The sequence below is a fragment of the Quercus suber genome, unplaced genomic scaffold, assembly GCF_002906115.3.
Source record: "Quercus suber isolate HL8 unplaced genomic scaffold, Cork oak 2.0 scaffold_11, whole genome shotgun sequence".
In the NCBI taxonomy this organism is placed as follows: Eukaryota; Viridiplantae; Streptophyta; class Magnoliopsida; order Fagales; family Fagaceae; genus Quercus; species Quercus suber.
The window spans coordinates 2921638-2946802 of record NW_027069477.1 but is presented as its reverse complement, the minus strand read 5'-3'; the positions used below and the strand labels follow the sequence as shown (position 1 = coordinate 2946802).

Here is a 25165-nt window from a genome sequence, read left to right as displayed (position 1 = left end):
GATTTTCAGATTCCAGCTCAACTCTTATGCCAAGGCTTTTACCTTTTTATAAATAGAGGAATCCCTTCATTTACAAAGCACACAAAATCCTTTGAAAGGGTTTTTGAGAAAAGAGACATAAGGTGGTTGCTAATCGTTTTTGTCATCTATTTGCTTGTAGGTTTTTTCCCCTTGTATTAACACAAGTTAATGCTATTTGTTGTTAGGAATTCCTTAATTGCATCCAGCTCATAATTTAAGTTCTGATGACAAGCAATAATCATGATGTTTGATTCTGCTTCTGTTGAAATACTTTTGTAAAATGTAAACTATTCATGCTTGTTAGGCATGTTATGAACAAAAGTATTTTATCTGCTTTTTTTGTCAGATTTCACTTTAGATTTTCTCATTGAGATCCTTGTTTCCCTAGGAAGATTATCTTTGTAAAAATTTTGTAATCTCAATTTTTTTGCACCCCCTTTTTTTTTTTTTTTTTTTTTTTTTTTTTTTTGAAATGTTAGTTTTTTCTTTGCCGAGGATGTTGTTGAGACAATGATAAATGTTTAATCCTAGCTGATTATATTTATGAGACCTTTCGAGGTCTGGGAATGAAACTATCCACATGTATGATGTATCTGATCCTCTATATCATATATCTTATTTTCAGTTTCTATGAATCATTTTTTACCATTTATTTCCTTAATTATGGAACCTTTTCTTTGTATGCTATTGGTATTCTTATTTACACTTGTTTGACAAGTTTGTCTCAAATTTGTTTATGAGATTTTTCTCAAACTTTAGTGTGCTTTCAGTTAAAATTTTCTTTTTAGTGGTTCATTTTGTGGGTTGGCTCTTCTGTTTTAAGGTTAATAGTAATAGTAGTGATTGCTCCATCTAAGTGCTTGTTTGGTTCGGCTTTTTGGGGGCCAAAAACACAAAACCAAATTGGAACTTTTTTACCACATTTTCACGTTGGACCCCAAGCAATTTTAGATTTAGCGTTTTTGGCCCTAAAACATGAAAAAACACATTTTCACGTTAGACCCTTAGAGGTACAATACTGCAATGCAAAAACGCAATACAAATCCAATAGGGAACCCTTAGAAACTTTCTCCCATATCCTTTAATAACCTTTATAATTTTTCAAAAACCACCAATTTTACTCATTTACCTAACCACAAAACAAACCCATTCTCAGCAAATCACCATGTTGCTGGGCTCACCTTGCTGGTACATTTTTCCTTTATGTTTTCTTGCGTTTTCCTGTGCATTTTTCATCTAGTACATTTTTCTTCTACATTTTCATCACAAAGCAACTTCAAGTGACCTTGTGAGATGGGCAGCCACAGTTGTTGATGAGGAAACTGGGAGTGAGTGAGAACTAAGGAGAACTTTAGGTCTTTACTAAAGAGAAGTGACGACAAATGTCTCTAGTCATGTGTCCTTGGATGCTTGTCACTTCTCTCAGGCTATCATCTTAACCTGTACAAGGTTTCAGCAAATGCTAAGAAATTCTCTACGTATTGTCATTTTTGGTAATTTATAATTCATATTACAATTTTGATTTAATCAAACACTCACAATTTTCAAAAAGAACCTTTTAACTTTTACGCAACACTTTTTTTTTAAATAGAAAAATTTAAGGGAGATGTTTGTTTGTGTTGTTTAAATAACAATTTTCGTTGTTTAAATAGCACAACACATATTTTCATAACATTTTTTTACCCACACGTATTTTCACAATACTTAAATAATGTTACTAGAACAACATTACTAAACAGACCCTAATATCATACCTCAATTTTAAAAAACACCTTAAAAAAAAAAAACACAAATACAAAAATTGAACTAACTGACTCTAATTTGTGCTGGATTAAGATTAGGTACATTAGTGAGATTTTAAAGTGAAAAAGAAAAAGTAAAAGTAAAAAAAAGTTGAAAAAGCAAAGGAGAAAGTAAAAAAAAAAAAAAAAAGTTAACCTCGAAATCATTTCATATCATGGCTTTATGTCCGAATCAGACACTTTTGGCTCCACCAGGAAATTATTGAGTACTATTTGAGAATATTACTATACACATTTTACTTTTTACTTTTTACTTTTATTGTTCAACGAATTATTGTAATATTACTATTTACTTTTGTACTCTATATAATTATAAGGATGCGCCCTTGCTTTCTACACCCTTTGTAATCTAGAAAAATCAATCGTTGAATCCATTACCTTCTTCCATCTAGAAATCCTTCCCTTTGTAATATTTGAAGAATTGAAATCAATTGCAACACTTGATCTAAGTAAGTCTCTAAACTGTTTTCTTGAACTGTTTGCAATCTTCATCACTTTTTTTTTCTCTGTTGCTCCCACTTGTTCTCTACTTAGGAGTGTGTTCGATTATCGTGCTAATTTGCTGATTCTTGATTTTGCTAATTCTTCTTCCTCAGGGTCTCCATGTCGAACCAAAATCAAAGCGATATAGTAGTAAATAATGAGGAGATGATTATAGAAAGAAATCTAAAAGATTGGAAAATGGCTTCAGTACCTATTAATCAAATTTATAAGCAATCTATTCTTTCAAAATTTTCAATTAAGTCAGATTATAAAATAAAAACGTTTGAAAGAACCTTCTCTTTAAATAATGAGAACGAGTCAATACAATTACTCAATGAGGAATTAATGCAAAAGCATAGGCAGGAGTATTCATATATTCATCACGGATTAGTTCAAGTTGCAATTAAACCACTAATAAGACAGGGATTAAATACAAGTGTGTTATTATGTTTAAGAGATTGTCGATTCCTTAATTTGATCAGTCTATAATAGGAAGGATTGAAACATCTTTATATGAAGATCCACTTTATTTTAATTGTTTTCCTAATTATCCTACATCTTTGTCTGATCCATACCCATTAACATTGGATGTTAAAATTAATAATATGGTAAGAGGATCACAACCTTTAACAATTATGTATAGGATTTGTTATAAATTGATGAAAAATTTAAATCCAAAATCAATATGTAAAAGCACTTCGTTTATACAAACAAATGCTAAGAATTCTAGTATTCTAAGTCTGTGTTGTGTATCCAAAAGTTAGGTCTTTTGGATATAGACCATTGTCAATTTCTTTAAGACATTTTCCCTCTTTCCGTGTGTGTATGTTAAAATATTTAATATTCTTAAAAAAAATTTGTAAATAAATTGAATGGAATCAAATTACACTTCCAAATCAATTGATATCAGAAACACTTGAACGTCCTAATGTTGGAAGCAGCAACTCAAATATCAGATGTAGAGGATGAAGACCAAAGTGATTCTCCTTTATCAGATTACTTTCAAGATGCTCAAGACTGGTATGGGATATCACTTCAGTTGAATTAATATAAGATTTTCAGCATTTTCTGTATCAAAATAAATTAGAGGATTTTACTTTTGGTATTATTAGACAAATTACTTTTGGTGGAATTAGACAGCTCTAGCATCTCGTATCAGACCTTTCATTATTCATCTACAATATCATTTTGGTGGTATCAGGAATTATTGAAGTCTTTTCACTATTCATCTACGGTATTGTTCTGGCGGCATCAGCAATTATTGAAGACTTTTCACTATTCGAGAATATTATTGTTCATTTTACTATTCATTGTATTATTGCAATTTAATTATTCACTTTTGTAGCCTATATAAGACTCCCCTTGTACTGGAGCATCGCCAAATTTCAGCTCTATATTTCCCTCAGTTTCCAAAGTTTCCTTTGCAACCTTCTTTTGTATCCCAAATCTTACCCTCAATCTTCCCTTGCAATATTTTAAAATATTTAAATAAATTTTAGAGTTTGAAGTACTATTCAAGATAGCTTCAAGTAATTTTTAGATTTTACTTTCTTGCAGCATGCTTTCCTCATGATTCTTATTTCTTTGTTATCCTCTTTATTGCTTCTTGGGATACAAAGAGGAGCACAAGTAACAGCTTCACCTATAAAAAAAAGTAAGCATCAAAGATGAAATCTTGAATTTAGAGAATATAATTGTAGACGCTTATATTTTGCAACTTTCGTTTAACCTTGTTCCAAAGGAAAATTAATAATTTTACATCATAAGAAAAATCGTAATTTTGACCATTCAATCTTTCAATACATCACTGAAAATAAATCTAGGACTTCTTAATGATCAGAACAATGTATTGTGTGCTCAAATCAAACGATCAAATTAAAAGATATGACTAGATCAAGTTTTAATGGTTAAAATGCATTTGCAAAGCTAAGGTGAATCACATGTGGTTACTACTAATTAATTACTATTGATCTATTAAAGGGATTAAATATAATTAATTAGATATAATTTTTTTGGGTTGTCATAATAATAATTGTAGAGATCCACGTGTTTAAGACATTCTAAGAGATTGGATTATGAGAAAGTTCATAAGTTTTAAACAACTAATTAGTTATTTTAATTCATCAAGTGTCTAAAGATGATAAATATTCTGGAAAAAAATATATAGATGGTTAGGATACTAAATAGGACTCCGAAGCCAAAACAAGTTCTAAAAATTAATTCAAAAGAGTCAAAACACTCAAAACTCAAAACAAAGCACAAATGTAGGATTGGGTCCAAGTGCCGATTTCCTCCAAGATTCAAATTGTTTTGTGATTTTTCAGATTCCAGCTCAACTCTTAAGCCCAAGGCTTTTCCACCTTTATAAATTGAGGAAATCCCTTCATTTACAAAGCACACAAAAATCCTTTAAAAGGGTTTTTAAAGAGACATAAGGTGGTTGTTGATCGTTTTTGTCAATCTCCATACACTACCCCCTCAAAAATCCTAAGTTTATTACTTCCTTAGCATAAATTTGATGCAAAGCGCCTTCAATCAATATTCAATTCCAAATCATTGAAGAACTATTGTTATTTTGCTCAAATCTTCAAATAACACAGAGAACATCTCGAGAACACTTCGAATGAAGGAGGTGTTTTCCATCCAATCCAAACCCCAATCCAAATCCATACATCTGAAGGTACTGCCCAATTTCCAAACTTGAGGGAAGAACATGTTGCACAATGATCAACAAGCACAATAACATTTAAGACCACTATTGGATGATGTTGGAAAACATATGCACCATGTTGCCATCATACATGTTATATGCAGCAGAAACAAAACTAAGATCTACTTCATATGATGCATAGACCACAAGCAAGTATGAATATGAAAATTGTAAAGTAAAATTGTACCATTGATGCATCTACCTTGCAAAACAAAATAAATCTCACCAAGAGCCCTTGAATCTTCACCCAAAGCTTTGATCAATCCTTGTACAACTTGATCTTCACCTCAATGATTGTGTGTGGCTAAGAGTGTTGGCTCATCCTTTGTTGAAAATGCCATAGAACCGAGTATGGTAGGAGAGAGAGATTTGGTGACTAATGTTATTAATTTAGTGCGTAAGAAAATAGTTTATAAAAATTAAAATATTAAACTTTTTAGAAAAATTGATTGTCCATAATATGTCAGCATACTCATAACATTCCTTTTTTTGTTGAAACAGTTATAGTTTTAATTGTATTATATTTAGCTCACAATTTTGGGGACCTTGGGACAGGGAAGAGAGTGTACAACCAACCTATGTTTTATGATTTTATTTTTATTTTTTTATTATTATTATTTTAAGTCAATTACCCCCTTCCCCCACTTCCCTAACAATATTGAAGCCTTTTGGGGCTTCTTTTTTCTTATCTTTTTTTATTTTTAATTGAAGACCTAAGGTCTACTCTAAAATCCATGGTCTAAAGCTGGCCGTGAGTTCTATCATTATAGTTTGTCAAATACTCTACACAGTAAAGCTCTTTTTAATTAAAACTATTTATCGCGAAATCTCTAGAATTTCAATTTTATAGATGAAGCTCTACTTTTTGAGAGGGTACATAATGTTTCAGGTTAAACCCAGCTCTCACAACATGTGAGACTTAATAGCAGGGACACAGCCAGAACTTAAAGTTACAGGGGCGACTCTGATCATTGGCTTTGCTGCTTCTTAGCTGTTGAGGATTTTTTTTTTTTTTTTTTGAGTTTTTGATGCGTGCATCTTCTGCTAGGTAAAGACACAATAATTCTATTTAAAACTTTTTAAAGGGCTAGTTGTTTGTTTTGAGTAAAATTGGTTAATTAGGCTTAATTATTTTTAACTTTACTATTGGTAATTTTTGTTATTGTGCTAATTTTTTTGGGCTTGTATATTTTGTTTTAGATTTTAGATCTATAAAATTTTTAATGGCATTTAAATGAGAAAAATGCTAGAGCTACAAACTGTTTTACAAATTGCTAATATGGTGAGTGGTTATTGACAAGTAAAAAAGTGATATAATTGGTGGGTCCAAATGCGAATCAATAAAAATTTATACCTCAACGGTTTGTATAAATGTTGTAGATAAGTTTGTACCTGTAACATTAGTCTAAAAAGAATCAATGATATTATTAAGGGGAAAAATGTAATTTTATTGAACAAAAATGCTAAAATTAGTGTGTATATATATACACACACACACAAGGGCAGTGCCATGACCAGCCCAGGGGGTTCAAATGAACCCCTTGACCTGGCCCAAAATAAAATTATATATGTAGTATTTATAAAATTTTATTGTTTTGACCTCTACAATGAAAATTTGAACACCATGATCCTAATTTTTTTTTAAGCCCAACTGAAATTAGTTTGAATATGATTCTCTTAGTACCACTTTCTCAATATTTTCACAATAAAGTTTAAATGGTAAGTTGTAACTAGTTTTTATTTGGATCCACAATTGATATCATTTTTTTAAGAACCATTAATAACTTGTCACCTAGATTTTGTTGTGAATTTTTTGTAAAATTGTTGTGTTAGTAGCACAACTCTTAAAATATTTAATTTAACAAGAAGGAAAAAAAATGTTTCAAATTTTTGCTCATTTGTTTAGAAAAGAAGAAAAAAAAACTCTCCAGGACTCTCTAGCTTACTTTGGCATTGACAGCATAAAGTATCCACATCTATATTTCTTTCCTCTTTCTCTCTGTCTTTCTTTCTCCCTTCTATGTTTTCTTAATTTTTCTCTATGTCCGATCAAGTAATTTGATAAATGCTCTACAAATTTCGAAGTCTAAGAAATCTTTTACTGCTTGCTCTAATTTGAAGAGAGTGAACTCGTGTATGTTTAAAAAACCATACACTTCAAAAGCAAAAACTTATTACTATTCTTTTTCTTAGTTTCACGTTTTCCTCCAATCTCTACTCCTATGTGTATTACTAACTTATTGTTCTTATTTATTCTATATTTTTTATTTAATTGATATAACTTATAAATATAATAAGTTATTATTAATTTGACAAAAATGTATGATTAGTTATTTAATTCTATTTGTTTATGCATCCAATGATTGTTGTCTTAACGATCTTTAAACTATTAATAATTTTTTTAACTATTGTACAATATAGTTGTATTGTATATAATGTGGAAGTTGTATATATATAAAAATAATCATCTTATTTTTCACTTGCCTACCCCCACCTACAAATTCTTGGCTCCGCCATCATTGACCCCCCTAGAAAAAAGTTTTAGAGCTGCCACTATATATATATACTATATTTTTTAATAAAAAATATACCTCCATCCTTGCCTAATAGCGTATGAGTCTCACGTGTTGTGAAATAGCTAGATGTATACACCCAAAATATAATATCATTTTGTCTATTTTCTATATATAGTAGTATACAACAGAACAACCAACCCTCCCCCACTCCAAGATATAAAAAAAAATAAAAATAAAAAATGAGAGTAGAAAATATATATATAATATACACGTGGGTAGAGTTTTTTATTTCAGAAACCATGCGGGTAGAACTTGAAGACGTCAGTTTGAGACTTTTTGAGTAAAATAGCATATTTATAAGAATCTTAAAGAAACACAGCCATCAGCCAATTGTTTATTATAGGGCTGTTAATTATTTGTTAGTGATGAACTGAACTAAAATATTGTCATGTGAATATCATTGACGACATCCGCTGCAAAGTTTCTGCTTTTCAGTTTTCTGATTCCTATTATGTTAAACGCATATGTAGGGTCCGTTTGGGAATAACTTATTTAACTGAAATTGAAATTTTTTTGCTAAAAGTACTGTAGATAAAGATAAAAGTTAGTTTAAATAATACAATGAAACTCATAAATAGTACCAAAAAATGTAGTAGAACCTATGAATAGTAGCAAAAATAAATTAAATAGTAACAAAAATAAGCTAAATAGTAAAATAAATTGACTTTAACAAAAAGAAGCTAAAGATTGTGTTGGGCTACAGATTTGGTTGGAAGACTTATTAGTCTTTCTAGATGTTCATTAATTTTGTTTTCAATAAATTCCCAGGGCTGTTCCAGTCTGGTTTCTAAAAAAAAAATAAATAAATAAAAAATAAAAAAAAGAAGTCATGTGAAACCTTTATATAGGGAAAGTAAAAATATTTCATTGATATTTTCAAGGAAATTCATTCCTCCTCATATTTTAAAACAAAATGCTATCTCTCATGCCACAGAGTTCTTCTTTCTTAGCACCATTCCCTTGAGGTAGTCATCTCTGCTGTCCATCAAATATATTAGGTGGAGCCCAGCTCCTATCCCTTACATCACTATTAATACAGACGGCAGCTCGATAGGTAACCCTGGAAAATCAGGTGCGGGGGGTGTGGCACGCTCAGCCAATGGAGAATGGTTGTGGGGTTTCTCCTTACATCTGGGAGTTACCAATAATACTATGGCCGAATTGTGGGGTCTTAGAGAGGCATTGGCTCGAGCATGGGCCAAGGGTCATCACCGAGGTTGTTTTCAAACTGATTCTCTTCTTGTGAACAAATGGTTGACTACTCATATAGATTATCCTATGGAATTTTCTAACTTGATTTGGATTGCAGGTGGCTCCTCAACATGTTCTGGGAGGCGCGCGTTGAACATATATGGAGAGAGGTGAATAGCTGTGCAGATTTACTAGCAAAGAGGGGTGCTTCTCAATCCGAAAGGGAAGCTTTGTATGGTACATGTCTCACTTTTTTGTGGCAATGTTTATATTGGGACTCCATGAGTTTTGGCTCATCCCGGAGTCATCACAGTTAATAAGGGTACAATAATGTTTTGTTTCGAGTCAGCTAGACCTCTCTTTGGTGATGGTTTGGTCGGTTTGTGTTTGGATTTCCTGCTGTTAGTTTGTGTGGTGATGTGTTTTCTTGTTAAATAAGTCCTGTTGTAATATTTATGTTTGTTAGACTTATGTTTATGTAATATAGTTCCCGTTTATGCAATATATATATATAATTATTTTGGGCTAAATTTAAACATGCTTACCTCAGCAAAAAGCCAATAGTAATGAATTTTTGGTTAAATTGCTCTTTGCCCCTTTGGCTTGGCTAGAGAATTGAAAGAAACTAAAATATGAGTATCGAAAAAGGAATGTGCTCTCTTTCTTAACAGTTTCTTTGAACAGGCCCAACAGAATATCCTTTTCAAATGCCCTCCAAAAGTGTACTTATTTTCCCCACTCAAATTGTTGTCATGTCCTTGAATCATAACCTTATCCAATGCTCGAACTGAACCGTTCATATTTGAGCAAATCAGACAATGAACTCACCTCTAGTGTTTGAAAGCTATCTGGATTCTCTGGTCATCTTGGCCTTAATTGTGCTTTTCAAAGTCTGAGATTGTTTTTTAGCTTTGCTTGAATTATTGTACCAAATTTAACCAAATTTTCAAAGTTTTAAAAGTAATTCTAGTACAACAAAAAATTCCACAACTTTTGTTACAATTTTTATCATAACTATCTTATGTGATAGATTGTGATTGACTGCATGTCATTTTCACATGAACCCGCTACTTTTTCTTTACCACTCACAGTCTGCCACGTGAATAATTGTAGCTAAAGACAAAAGTTGTAGTATATCATATGGTCTTAGAATTTTTGAAGTTTTAAAAGGTAAACCACTGCAAATTTGCAATGTTTTTAAGTGCTTTTCATGAATGTTTAGTTTTGACTATAGAGAAGGAAAATTCCCGACCTATCACAAGCTGACACGTCACACTACCAAGTCCACAAAATACAGCCAATTACAAAATGTCACATATTGCTGCTAGGTTTTACTATTACTATTCAGAAACCAACAGAAATTTGTCAAGTGTCATGCAAGAACCAATCATGCATCAGCTCGTGCAAGCGATGACATAAGCAGCCTCGCACGTGTAAGCAATGACCTAAGCAACCTCGCACGTGTAAGCGATGACACAATCATTCCAGCATGTGCAAGCGATGACATAAGCGGACCAATCAAGCTTTGCCATGTGTTACCAATCAGACTCTGCCACGTGTCGCTTACCTACCCCAAAACTCCTATAAATAGAAGCCTTCCTGAGACATTTGGAGGACACCAAAACCATTTGAAGCACTCAGAAGTTCAGAAGCTCTGCCGAAACCAAGCTCTAAAGCCTCCAAGAACTTCAAGAACTTCAACTTCAAATACGAAGAACATTCGAAGAGAAATAATCCAAATCATCCGCCTAGATCCAAAAGTTTGCGGGAATCAAGCCTAAAGTGTCCGAAAACATCAACAAATCATAAATCAGTGAAGCTCTACGGATTCAAGCCTCTAAAGCCCCGAAGAACTTCCACCACAAATCCAAGAACACCAAGAACACATAAAGAACACGAAGAACGTGAAGAACAAAGGATTTCTAACAAGCTTATAGCCAGAGATTCATTGTAATTCTGTTTTAACAATCTTCGATCCATCCCTCAACCAAATTGAAGGATATTTTGTGTTCAAGTCACAATCACATTACCACAAATCCAAACCAATAAGTCTTGCAAGGAGATCGAATTAGAGGATAACTATTTTGTAATTACAGAGAATTATACCACAATCATCAATACAAATTCACATTTGTGCAACTATTTTACTTGTTTGACTTTATTTCGAACGAGAAATTTAGTCGTCCACATATTCTGGCACGCCCGGTGGGACATCTCTGCCTCTCATCTCATTCTCCTTCAAAGAAAGAAATCTTCATCATCTTGCTACCAGTTCAAATGGCCTCCAGCAAGAACATCCAAGCTTCAACAGCTACTTCAACTTGGTACGGCTACCACCAACAACTACATTGGTGTAATCAATTGTAGCCAACCCAAAGCAAATAATCAACTTCAATCTCAATCAACCAAGGAAGCCAAGGTCCAGACAATCATCTCCTTAGACCCTCTTGCAAGAAACAAGGTCATCAACAAGGACGTCTTCACCTTGGAACACCTCAAGTATGGGGGCAAATCCCCTTCTTCCTTCACAAGAAGTTGGTCACACGATCTTTCTCCCATTAAAGGGAACCCATAAAATGAGATTTCATATGCTCACTTCAATTCACTTCCTTCTCCATCATCTTGGGAAGTTGTGTCAGTCATTATGACTAACACCTCTACAATGGAAGAAAATATGGTTGAAATGGAACAAAGGGTCGTCCTTCTCACAAAAGCACTTGAAGATAAGGACCTCCAAATTGAAACTTTAATGAACAAACTCGAAGTACAAGATCTTGGTGAATTAACCCATGGTCATAAATTCACATCTGCGAAGGATGACGAAGGGAGAGAAATTGAAAACACTCCCCGACGAGAACAATCTACTTCGGTTGCTTCGTTGTCAGTCCAGCAATTACAAGACATGATAACAAATACCATCCAAGCACAATATGGAGGTTCTTCTACAAGTTCTCTCATATATTCAAAACCTTACACAAAGCGCATCGACAACATGAGGATGCCAAATGGGTATCAACCCCCCAAGTTCTTGCAGTTTGATGGCCATGGAAATCATAAGCAACACATTGCTCACTTTGTAGAAACTTGTGAAAACGCAGGGACTCAAGGAGGCCTCCTTGTAAAGCAATTTGTCCGTTCGCTCAAAGAAAATGCCTTTGATTGGTATACAGACTTAGAACCCAAGTCAATCGACAGTTGGCAACAACTCGAAAAAGAGTTTCTTGACCGATTCTATAGCACGCGTCGTACAGTGAGCATGATAGAGCTTACAAATACCAAACAGTGGAAAGATGAGCCCGTCATTGATTACATCAATCGGTGGCATTCTTTGAGCTTAGATTGTAAGGATAGATTTTCTAAAATTTCTGCTGTAGAGATGTGCATCCAAGGCATGCATTGGGGACTTCTTTACATCCTTCAAGGGATAAAACCTCGAACATTTGAAGAGTTAGCAACTCGTGCACACGACATGGAGTTGAGTATTGCTAGCTATGGAAGTACAAACCCTCTCATACCTGAGGAAAGCAAAAGGAAAGTAAGGAGGAATGATAGGAATGCAAAAGTCAGTCTCAAAGACCCAATGGTTGTTAACACTACCGATGTCAAGATTCCAAGAAAAGGAGTGAAGGCAAATGAAAAACAGCTTGAAGGATGGCAAAAGAACGAAGTGCATTGCCTAACTTTTAAGGAACGTGAGCAAAAAGCATATCCGTTCCCTAATGAAGATGTGCCAAACATCTTAGAACAGCTATTGCAATTAAAACTGATTGAATTGCCAGAATGCAAGCGACCAGAAGACATAGGGAAAATTGATGACCCTAACTATTGCAAATATCATCGCATCATTAGCCACCCAATCCAAAAATGCTTCGTCTTCAAAGAACAAATCATGAAGCTTGCCAAAGAAAACAAGATTGATCTAAACTTTGATGAAGTTGTCGGGTCAAACCATGTGACCGTTGCTTGTGATGTACTTCTAACTCTCACGCAGGGGGCAAACACCAACGAAGCTTACAAATTGATTGACAATGATGGCATAAGGATCGACCCCATCAATGGGAAGTTCCTTAAACACTTCTACACTTGAACATCGAGGATTGCTCCTTGGTAAGAGTTTAAATTGCCCACTGTAATGCTACAAGGGTACATGATGTCTTCCTATTACCTTTGAAAGCATGCCAATAAAGAGGAATTAATCCCACTCTATGTCACCAATTGCTAGTTTGGCGTAGTGGTTGGATGCCCAAGTCGCCCTTGAGAGCTTTCGGGTTCGATTAGTGGTGATACTCACTATTACACATTGAGCCCCCCTTTTTGTAAAAAAAAAAAAAAAAAAACCATTTGAACTACATAATGACTTGATCCCTCTCGAGGGTACGTAGGCAACTTAGTATTTTTTTGCTGAGTTCAGTCACGCACTTAAAAAAAAAAAAAAAATTATCAAAGTATGAAAAAAAAAAAAAAAAAAAAAACAAAGAAATCATCCAAAAGGAAAATATCAAAAAAAAAAAAATGTTGAACTACGTGATGACTTGATCATTCTCTGGGGTACGTAGGCAGCTTCGTACTTGTCACTAAGTTCAGTCACATGAAAAGAAGAAGGATTGTCAGTTTGGCTTGAAGAATTTTGCAATGGTTGTCAATATGCTTTTAAGGCCCCTTTGGTCAGCAAGACATTACTTGAAGGTAGTCAACTACTCAATAGGATGATCGAAGATCGTTGTAGTCAAAGATGAAGACTGCAAGGAGTTGATGTTGCTTAGCTGTCCTTGAAATGATGATGAACATAAGTTGATTCTTGGTTGTGGAGCAAAATAAAATCTTCAATCATTTTTTGCAAGAAATGAAGTCTGCATGGCATTGTCTATCTTCTATAGACACTCTCCCACGTTTCTGAAGTATGTTTTGCATCATTTATCCCCTGAGGGCATCTTCTTGTACCTTGCAAGTTTAAGCTACATTGTCCCTCTTCTAAGTTGTGTCACTTCATAGCTCTAGAATTTGAACCACATCATCTCCCTTCTGAGTGGTGTCGTTTCACATCATATTTCTGAAATCTGGATGACGTCATCTTCCTCCAGAATAATGATAGATTATTGATGTTGCATCACTTTGCTTCTATAGGCATGTTCGTGCAATGTTGAGTTGTTGGTGGCATTTCTTTGCATCTTCAAAGTCCTGATAAGGACTCTTTGCATCTTCAAGATTTAGTTGGCATCTCCTTACATCTTCAAAGTCTTGATAGGGACTCCTTGCATCTTCAACGTCTTGAAATCCCGATGTTTAGCTATAGTGCTACGTATCCTCAATGTCCGAGCTATGTTGCCTCTGAAAATTGATGTTGTTATAGCTTTATTATAAGGTCAATAATGGTGCAACTTCAATGAGACTTCAATGCAAATAAAGTGTTGATGTGGCTTCATGACAAAGATGAACGTTGGCACAGCTTCAATGTGAAGTGTTGTTGTGGCTTCATGACAAAGATGAATGCTCGCATGGCTTTGGTATGAGTGAAGTGTTGACACGGCAAAAATGAATGTCGGCACGGCTTCAATGCAGCTTCGTTGTGAAGGCAAGTGCAAATATTGCTTCATGGCAAGGATGAATGTTGGCACAGCTTCGATGTAAATGAAGCATTGATGTGGTTTCATGGCAAGAACGAGTATTGGCACGACTTCGGTGTGAATGAAGTGTTGACATAGTTTCACGACAAAGATGAATGTTGGCACGACTTCAATGCAAGTGAAGTGTTGATGTAGCTTCATGGTAAAGACGGACGTTGGTGCAACTTTAATGCGAATACAAGTGCTAATATGGAGTGTTGACATGGCTTCATGACAAAGATGAATGTTGACACGGTTTCGGTGTGAATAACGTGTTGACATTACTTCATGACAAAGATGAACGTTGACACGGTTTCGGTGCGAATAACGTGTTGACATTACTTCATGGCAAAGATGAATGTGTCCCGACTTCAGTGCAAATAATGGTGTGACTTCGTAGCAGATGTAGGTGCAAATATTGCTTCATAGCTAAGATGAACATTGGCACAGCTTTAGAGCTAATGTGGAGTGTTGCCGTAGCTTCATAAAAAAGATAGGTGTTGGCATGGCTTCGGCGCGAATGAAATATTGGCATGGCTTCAGTACAAGAACAAGTGCTAGCACGGCTTCATGGTAAAGACTCTTGATGTGACTACATTGCAAAGACTCTTTAGATGACTGCATTGAAAAGACAAGTGTTGCTACAGCATAATTGCCAAGACAAAAGCCCGTACAACTTCAAAATCAAATGCTAGTAATAGCATCATTGAATCATGAACACCTTTGATAACGTTGTTGCCTAGATGACTGTTGCTATGAGAAGGAAAATTCCCGACCTATCACAAGCTGACACGTCACACTACCAAGTCCACAAAATGCAGCCAATTACAAAGCGTCACATACTGCTGCTAGGTTTTACTATTACTATTCAGAAACCAACAGAAATTTGCCAAGTGTCATGCAAGAACCAATCATGCATCAGCTCGTGCAAGCGATGACATAAGTAGCCTCGCACGTGTAAGCAATGACCTAAGCAACCTCGCACGTGTAAGCGATGACACAATCATTCCAGCACGTGCAAGCGATGATATAAGCGGACCAATCAAGCTCTGCCATGTGTCACCAATCAGACTCCGCCATGTGTCGCTTACCTACCCCAAAACTCCTATAAATAGAAGCCTTCCTGAGACATTTGGAGGACACCAAAACCATTTGAAGCACTCAGAAGTCCAGGAGCTCTGCCGAAACCAAGCTCTAAAGCCTCCAAGAACTTCAAGAACTTCAACTTCAAATACGAAGAACATTCGAGGAGAAATCATCCAAATCATCCGCCTAGATCCAAAAGTTTGCGGGAATCAAGCCTAAAGTGTCTGAAAACATCAACAAATCACAAATCAGTGAAGCTCTACGGATTCAAGCCTCTAAAGCCCCGAAGAACTTCCACCACAAATCCAAGAAAATGAAGAACACACGAAGAACACGAAGAACGTGAAGAACAAAGGATTTCTAACAAGCTTATAGCCAGAGATTCATTGTAATTCCGTTTTAACAATCTTCGATCCATCCCTCAACCAAATTGAAGGATATTTTGTGTTCAAGTCATAATCACATTACCACAAATCCAAACCAATAAGTCTTGCAAGGAGATCAAATCAGAGGATAACTCTTTTGTAATTACAGAGAATTATACCACAATCATCAATACAAATTCACATTTGTGCAACTATTTTACTTGTTTGACTTTATTTCGAACGAGAAATTTAGTCGTCCACATTGACTATTCACAATTAGGCAGATTTCATAGTTGAATGGTTTGTGAAGTAGCCCGTTAAATCTGAATTGACTAGTCATAAATGATAAAACTTGCTTGCTATCATACTGAGGAACTATTTTTGAACAGGACAAGTAACTTGAGACACAGACTACCAGTCTTTTTCATCTTTGAGTTGCTTTGCACAAATATCCTAAGATAGTAAGGTACTTCTCATTTTGTTAGTATCTAACTAGGAGGAGGCAAATCGAAGTGTGTGGAATGTGGATAATATGAATCAAATAATGGGTTAATGTATAATTTAGAAATTATGACTATCTTGATTCGTGAGTCTTTTGGCTGAATATTGTAAAAAATAAAGTTTATTTGTGATATGGGTACTGTTCAAATTTATTTAAGAAAATGAGGAGAGAAGCGAATTTTGGCAACACCATTGCCAAAATTCTGAGAAAAAGTAGGAGAGATGAGAGATAAATGATGTGACGGATGTGGAAGAAAGAAAAAAGAATTTCGACAATGATATTGCCAAAAATTAAAAATAAATAATAAATAAATAAATAAACTAAATTGTGGCAATTGAATTGCCGAAATTGAAGGATTAAAAAAAAAGAAAAAAAGAAAACTGAACTGTGGTAAGAGTAATGCTACGGCCACAAACTATTTTATCATATATTTTACAAACTGTTGTTATAGCCAATTTCTTACGGGTTCTCATCAGGGCCCACCAATAACATCATTTTTTTATTTACCAATAATCACTCATCACATCAACAATTTATGAAAGTTTTTGTAAAAAAAAAATTTGTATCTCTAGCATTTTGTCAAAAGTAGAGGATTAAAAAAAAAAAAAAAAAACTCAATTGTGGTATTTGAATTGCCGAAATTCAGGTTGCATTATTACTCCTCCAATTGTGGCAATTCAATTGCCACAATTGAGTTTTTTTTTTTTTTTAATCCTCCACTTTTAGCAAAATGCTAGAAATACAAACTTTTTTACAAAAACTTTCATAAACTATTGATGTGATGAGTGATTATTGGTAAATAAAAAAAGTGATGTTATTGGTGGGCCCTGATGAGAACCAGTAAGAAATTGGCCATAACAACAGTTTGTAAAAATATGGTAAAATAGTTTGTGGCCGTAGCATTACTCTTGCCATAGTTCAGTTTTTTTTTTTTTTTTTGGCAATATTATTAACAAAATTCCTTTTTCTCTCTCCCACATCCGTCACATCATTTCTCTCTCCTCTCTCCTACTTTCAATAGTGTTGCTGAAATTCACTTCTCTCCTCATTTTCCCAAATAAGTTTGAATAGTACCTATATCACAAATAAACTTCATTTTTTATAATATTTAGCCAAAATACTCCTTGATTCATTGTCTACATCTGAATTTAGATATTTATTTTGAGAATCATTTTTTTAAATATTTATTTTGAAACTAAGATATCATGACATTCTTAATTCATAGTCTACGTTTGAATTTATAAATAAACTTTCAACTAGATAAAAAAAAAAAAAATGTTCTTAGAATTTATCAACAAAATTTATTATAATTCATCCTCATTCAAACTAAGTTGATTCAGCTTTCTAGATACTGATCAAAATAAGCAAGACAGGGTGGAATTAAATTGCTTTGATCATGGCCATTCCATGAAATTAGAAGTCGTGGCCTTGAACCATATGGATATAGTGATATACAATATATGGAGGCAATAATCTCAATTTAATATTCACCATTTTTGTGGGTTTTAGGTAACTCAATTGATAAATTTTTTTGTCATTGAATCGGATATGAATTCACATCTTGCTATAAGAAACTAATTGGTGTTTTAGTTTGAATAATCATTATAGAGTGAATACCACAAATTTAAATATATCGCATCAATTAAGAACAAATTACCAATCGCTAACCTAAAAAACTTTGATAAAAGTAAAATTCTTTTGACACAACTAAATCCATCTATTTATAAATTATAAGCATTAAAGTGCTTCAAATAATGGTAACTTGATGATATATATGAACTTTGTTTTAGAAATGGAGTTGGTTTTTTTTTTTTTTTTTTTTTTTTTGGGTGGTGGGGGTGGTGAGGAGTTCCACTAAGAAGAGACAAATCTATGAGGTTTGGGCTAATACTAGGCACTTCCTAGTCTTCTAAAAAATATCCAATTTACTCCCTAAGCACAAACCAAATAACACTATTTGTGCTCATTTCCCCAAAAACTATTGCAGCAAGGTTAACTGGCACAATGCGAACCCATAGTGATTGTATTGTGACAATTATAGGTATAAGAAAGCTTTTCAATAATAAATAGTAGATAAATAACAATCAGAGAATAGAAGCAAAGAGGACTTGGAGAATCAAGAGAACTATCCAACAATTTTAAGTGTGGTTTGTACTTAAGGGTCAAATTAGATATTTTTGAAAAGTTTAGGTAGTGCCTAAAATTAGCCCAAACCTTAGGAGTGGTTTTTGTATTTTACTATTTTCTTTATAGTCTATGACAATAGCTTGAATCTTTCTCTCTCTTTTTGTTTTAATAAAAGCTTTAATTTCAAACCTTTCTTTTTGAACACAAATAATAATACTACACTATTTTGTTATGGTAAGGTGTGAAACGTACCTTAAAAAAATATTAAACCACATTGAAACATGTAAAAGCAGCCTAAAAAACTGTAAATAGTTAGAAAATATGTCATCCCTTAGAATTTTTCTAACTTTTCCTAGTAAGTAAGGTTGAAATTATTAAACATAAACTCCTAATCCTAAACAACCCCCCTCCCCTCTTTTTCTCCAAGAAAAACTCTCCCCAAGGATGCAAACCTCAATTCTATTTGTTCTTTTCAATAATAGAAATTTCAAAGAAATGCACTCATGCCTTTCATGAATGGAACTTTCCACTTTAGAGAAAACACCAATAAACCATAAAGAGTGGGAAACTTTCCTTAATTGAAAATTCATAGAAAAAACGATCTAGATTTTGTGTGCACAAATAAGAACAAATAGTAAGTCAAGTCATAAAACGTAACCATTTTTTATTAACATGACTATGAACTCTGAGTGGATAGTGTTCATGTTTGATCTGATTACCACCAACGCCATGGTTGCTTTATTCAAACCGAAGGTCAGAAAATGTGAATTCAATTTTTCCTCCTACTGAGAAGGGTGCAATAGCAACAAATTTTTCATGTTCACATGTGGAAGACAAATATTCAAATGTAGTGCACAATGTCAAAATCCACAAAACGACTAAAAATTTCACATATTCATTTGGACCATTTGGTCCTTTTCATGGCCATGTTCAAAATCACTAAAAAATCCAAATCATAAACCTCAATTTGTTTCAAAATTTCAATTTTCCTCCTATTGACAAGGGTACAATAGCAAGAAATTTTCATGTTCACACATGGAAGAGAAATATACCAAATGTAGGGCACAATGTGCAAAATCCACAAACCTTTTCATGGCCATGTTCAAAACCACTAAAAAAAAAAATCATAATCACAAACCCCAATTTGTTTCGACGAACTCAACAAACACAAAACAAAACAGGGTGTAGCTCAGGTTAACACTCCCACTGGTGCACAAGATAAGCACCAAAAAGATGACTTCTTGTGCATTTTTCATCTAGTACATTTTTCTTTTACATTTTCATCACAAAGCAACTTCAAGTGACCTTGTGAGATGGGCAGCCACAGTTGTTGATGAGAAATTGGGAGAGTGAGAACTAAAGAGAACTTTAGGTGTTTACTAAATAGAAGTGACGACCAATCTCTCTGGTCATGTCCTTGGATGCTTATCACTTCTCTCAGGCTACCACCTTAACCTGTACACTGCAAACAAGGTTTCAGCATATACTAAGAAATTCTATTTTATGTAATATTGTCATTTTTGGTAATTTATAATTCAAATTCTATTTTGATAAAATTTAGTCAAACACTCACAATTTTCAAAAAGCACCTTTTAACTTTTACAAAACACTTTTCTTTTAAATAGAAAAATCTAGGGGTGTTTGGTTGTGTTGTTTAAACAACACGATACATATTTTCACAACACTTTTCACCCACACATATTTCCACAACATTTAAACAACGTTACTGAACAACATTACCAAACAGACCCTAATAGCAAACCTCAATTTAAAAACACCTTAATAAAAAAAAAAAAAAAACACAATTAAAAAAATTGAACTAAACTGACTCTAATTTGTGCTGGATTGAGATTAGGTATATTAGTGAGATTTTAAAGTGAAAAAGAAAAAGAAAAAAGTAAAAAAAGTTGAAAAAAGCAAAAGAGAAAGTAAAAAAAAGTAAAAGTTAACCTCGAAATCATTTCATATCATGGCTTTATGTCCGAATCGGACACTTTGGCTCCACCAGGAAATTATTGAGTACTATTTGAGAATATTACTATACACATTTTACTTTTTACTTTTATTTAACGAATTATTGTAATATTACTATTTACTTTTGTACTCTATATAATTATAAGGATGTGCCCTTGCTTTCTACACCCTTTGTAATCCAGAAAAAATCATTCTTGAATCCATTACCTTCTTCCATCTAGAAATCTTTCCCTTTGTAATATTTGAAGAATTGAAATCAATTGCAACACTTGATCTAAGTAAGTCTCTAAACTGTTTTCTTGAACTGTCATTTGGTCTTTTGCAATCTTCATCACTTTTTTTATTCTCTGTTGCTCTCACTTGTTCTCTACTTAGGAGTGTGTTCGGTTATCGTGCTAAATTTGCTGATTCTTGATTTTGCTAATTCTTCTTCCTCAGGGTCTCCATGTCGAACCAAAATCAAAGCATATAGTAGAAATAATGAGGAGATGATTATAGAAAGAAATCTAAAAGATTGGAAAATGGCTTCAGTACCTATTAATCAAATTTATAAGCAATCTATTTTTTCAAAATTTTCAACTAATTCAGATTATAAAATAAAAACGTTTGAAAGAACCTTCTCTTTAAATAATGAGAACGAGTCAATACAATTATTCAATGAGGAATTAATGCAAGAGCATAGGCAGGAGTATTTATTTATTCATATTGGATTAGTTCAAGTTGCAATTAAACCACTAATAAGACAGGGATTAAATACAAGTGTGTTATTATGTTTAAGAAATTGTGGACACCTTAATTTTGATGAGTCTCTAATGGGAAGGATTGAAACATCTTTATATGAAGATCCACTTTATTTTAATTGTTTTCCTGATTTTCCTTTATCTTTGTCTGATCCACACTTATTGGTGCATTACATTGGATGTTAAAATTAATAATATGGTGAGAGGATCACAACCTTTAAAAATTATGTATAGGATTTGTTATAAATTATGAATAATTTAGCTCCAAAATCAGCATGTAAAAGCACTTCGTTGATACAAACAAATGCTAGGAATTCTAGTATTCTAAGTCTGTGTTGTGTATCCAAAGTTAGGTCTTTTTGGATATATACCACTGTCAATTTCTTTAAGACATTCTCTCTCTTTCCGTGTGTGCGTGTTAAAATATTTAGTATTTAAAAAAAAAAAATCATAAGTAAATTGAATGGATCAAATTACACTTCCAAATCAATTGATATCAGAAACACTTGAACCTCCTAATGTTGGAAGCAGCAACTCAAATATCAGATGTAGAGGATGAAGACCAAAGTGATTCTCCTTTACCAAATTACTTTCAAGATGCTCAAGACTGGTATGGGATATCACTTCAGTTGAATTAGTATAAGATTTCAGCATTTTCTGTATCAAATAAATTAGAGGATTTTACTTTTGGTATTATTAGACAAATTACTTTTGGTGGAATTAGATAGCTCTAGCAACTTGTATCAGACCTTTCATTATTCATCTCCAATATCATTTTGGCGGTCTTTCATTATTCATCTACAATATCATTTTTGTGGTATCAGGAATTATTGAAGCCTTTTCACTATTCATCTACGGTATTGTTCTGCGGTATCAGCAATTATTGAAGACTTTTCACTATTTGAGAATATTGTTGTTCATATTACTAGTCATTGTATTATTGTAATTTAATTATTCACTTTTGTAGCCTATATAAGACTCCCTTGTTTGGGATTCACTTATTTTCCAAAGTTTCCTTTGCAACCTTCTTTTGTATCCCAAATCTTACCCTCAATCTTCCCTTGTAATATTTTACATATTTAAATGAATTTTAAAGTTTCACGTATTATTCAAGAGAGCTTCAAGTAAGTTTTAGATTATTACTTTGTCTTGCAGCATACTTTCTTCATGATTCTTAGTTCTTTGTTATCCTCTTTATTGGTTCCTGGGATACAAAGAGGAGCACAAGTAACAGCTTCACCTATAAAAAAAGTAAGTATCAAAGATGAAATCTTGAATTTAGAGAATATAATTGTAGACACTTATATTTTGCAACTTTTGTTAACTTTGTTCCAAAGGAATAAATAACAATTTTATATCATAAGAAAAATCGTAATTTTGACCATTCAATCTTTCAATACATCATTGAAAATAAATTTAGTACTTTTAATGATCAGAACAATGTATTGTGTGCTCAAATCGGACGATCAAATTAAAAGATATGACTAGATCAAGTTTTAATGGTCAAAATGCATTTGCAAAGCCAAGGTGAATCACATGTGGTTACTACTAATTAATTACGTTGATCTATTAAAGGGATTAAATATAATTAATTAGATATAATTTTTTGGGTTGTCATAATAATAATTGTAGAGATCCACGTGTTTAAGACATTCTAAGAGATTGGATTATGAGAAAGTTCATGAGTTTTAAACAACTAATTAAGTTTCAAAAAAAAAAAAAAACAACTAATTAGTTATTTTAATTCATCAAGTGTCTAAAAATGATAAATATTTTGGAAAAAAAAAATATAGATGGTTAGGATACAAAATTAGGACTCCGAAGCCAAAACAAGTTCTAAAAATTAATTCAAAAGAGTCAAAACACTCAAAACTCAAAACAAAGCACAAATGTAGGATTGGGTCCAAAAAAAACACAACCTACTGCTTTACGCCCATAATTTTTTTTTTCTTTTGATACCAGTCTCTTTCAATTTGTACCTTAAAGTTTCTGTTTAGTTTTTAAAAGCAATCAAGCTGAGTTTTTAAAAGCATTCAATGGAAAATTAATTGATGAATGATTGCTTAGTCACATATATTGAGAAAGATATATTCAAGACTATTGAGTGTGAAGAATTCATGCAGTAGTTTCAAAATATGAAAAATCGTCGAGGGCCATTGAGTAAATTAAGCTAGGTATGAAAAAATAAATTAAAATTTATATTTTATGTTAGATTCTGTATAAAAATTACGTTATTTTGTTATTAATATTGATTAATTTTTTTAGATTAGTTTTTTACTTTCAATTTTTTTTCATATTACATATACTTTGGGATTGATCATGTCTATCTTAGACTAAAAGAAGGCCAAGATTCCCTCAGGCTTGCCAGTCATGAAGAGGGAAGATCCTATTTAGCTCTAACCATGACAAAGAGCAAAGCTCATCTTCGTGGACTTGAAGAGGAAGAAGGAGCACAAGGTGAGGACGCTGCTCATGAAGGTGGCAACACTGATGATGAGATTGACAACTTCATTCTTGGACCAGAAGATATGGAAGCTTCACCCACTTAGGCTCAGACCTAGGAGTAGTCACAAGCTCAGCCTCAGGAGCAGTCACAGGCTCAGCCTTAGGTGTAGCCACAGGCACCAACTCATAATCCCGATTGCCTCAATCTTATTCTTGACTGTCTAGATCACATGCAGAGGTCTTTTGATGATTGTTAGGTTCTAAAGACTTCGGATTTCATGTATTTAGAACTCTAATATGTATTGTTGGCAAACCATGATCAAAACAAGTTATTTAGTCTTCTTGCTCAAAGTAGTGTTGTTTATGTAAAGTTGGAATCGAGCTGATGCAGAATTCATTGTGCATCTTGGCCTGTCTCGATTGATCGAAGCTTAGGCTCGATCAATCGAAAATTGGGCAGATGCGTTTTTTCTGCAGAATTTCCAACTCAGCCCTAACTCCTAAAACGTTTAGGGTTTTATGTTTTTGCTCTAGGTATATAAGGCAAACTCTAGCCACATTTTAGAGGTTACTCATATTGCTGTTTGTGTGAATCTCTTGTGAGATTTATGAGGAGCTCTCCTTCACACAAGTTTAGGATTATCAGGATGAGATTTCTTCAAGACCTTGATGATCAACTCAGTTGTTGCCATTGAAGCCTAAAGAAAAACAAGCGTGGGTGCTTGTATCTGGTGGTGAATCCAAGAAAGAAGAAGTCCGTGGATTTGGAGCTTGCATGTGGTCGTGTCAGTAAGTTCTACTAGTGGGTAGCAATAAGAAGTCGAGAGTGGGGGCTTGTAAATCTTATTTTATGAACTTCGATTCTTTCAAGATAATGGATTCAAGTTTATCGTGAGGATAGTTAGTTTAAATCCTCCCCAGGTTTTTTACCGGTTTGGTTTTCCTAGATCATCATATCTTTGTGTTATTTATATTTCCGCTGCTATATACTTGATATGATTGTTTGATTGTGACAACCTAGATTTGCATAATTTGACTAAGTTAATCACTTGGCTAATTAACTAGATTAATCCGGTTGTTTTAAGGGGTCTAAAAACTGTTCAAGTGGTATCAGAGCAGGTAGTTCTCTGTTTGTAGATCTTTTGATCTTTGAGCTGATCCTTGACCCCTGTTGTCATGGAACACAGACACTCTTTGGTTATTCCTCCTTACTTTGATAGGAATAATTATGCTTATTGGAAAGTAAGGATGAAAGCATTCTTGAAATTAATTGATGAGAGAGTCTGAAACTTCATTGAATATGGATGGGAGAAGCCCACTACCCCTGTGAGTGAGTGGCAAACTTCTCAAAAAGAAGTAGCTGGGTTCAATAGCAAAACTATGGATGCCATTTTTAACGCTGTTTCTATGGAGGAATTTAAGAGAATCTCTAATGTTGAGGTTGCTCACACTACATGGAAAATCCTTTAGGCTGTGCATGAAGGCACTAAGGCAGTTAAAATTAATAAGTTGCAGCAGTTAACATTTAGATTTAAAAGCA

The 25165-nt window shown here is 33.5% G+C and overlaps 2 long non-coding RNA genes across 2 annotated transcripts; both read left to right on the top strand.

Moving 5' to 3' along the window:
* The first annotated feature begins 3115 nt into the window (after nucleotides 1-3115).
* On the top strand, nucleotides 3116-3819 carry LOC136069890 (uncharacterized). Its single transcript, XR_010631100.1, has 2 exons — nucleotides 3116-3326; nucleotides 3508-3819. It is a non-coding gene; the product is annotated as an uncharacterized LOC136069890 (long non-coding RNA).
* A 17834-nt stretch (nucleotides 3820-21653) lies between these two features.
* Nucleotides 21654-22203, top strand: LOC112026578 (uncharacterized). The gene is made up of 2 exons (XR_010631153.1): nucleotides 21654-21790; nucleotides 22005-22203. It is a non-coding gene; the product is annotated as an uncharacterized LOC112026578 (long non-coding RNA).
* The last annotated feature ends 2962 nt before the right edge of the window (nucleotides 22204-25165 follow it).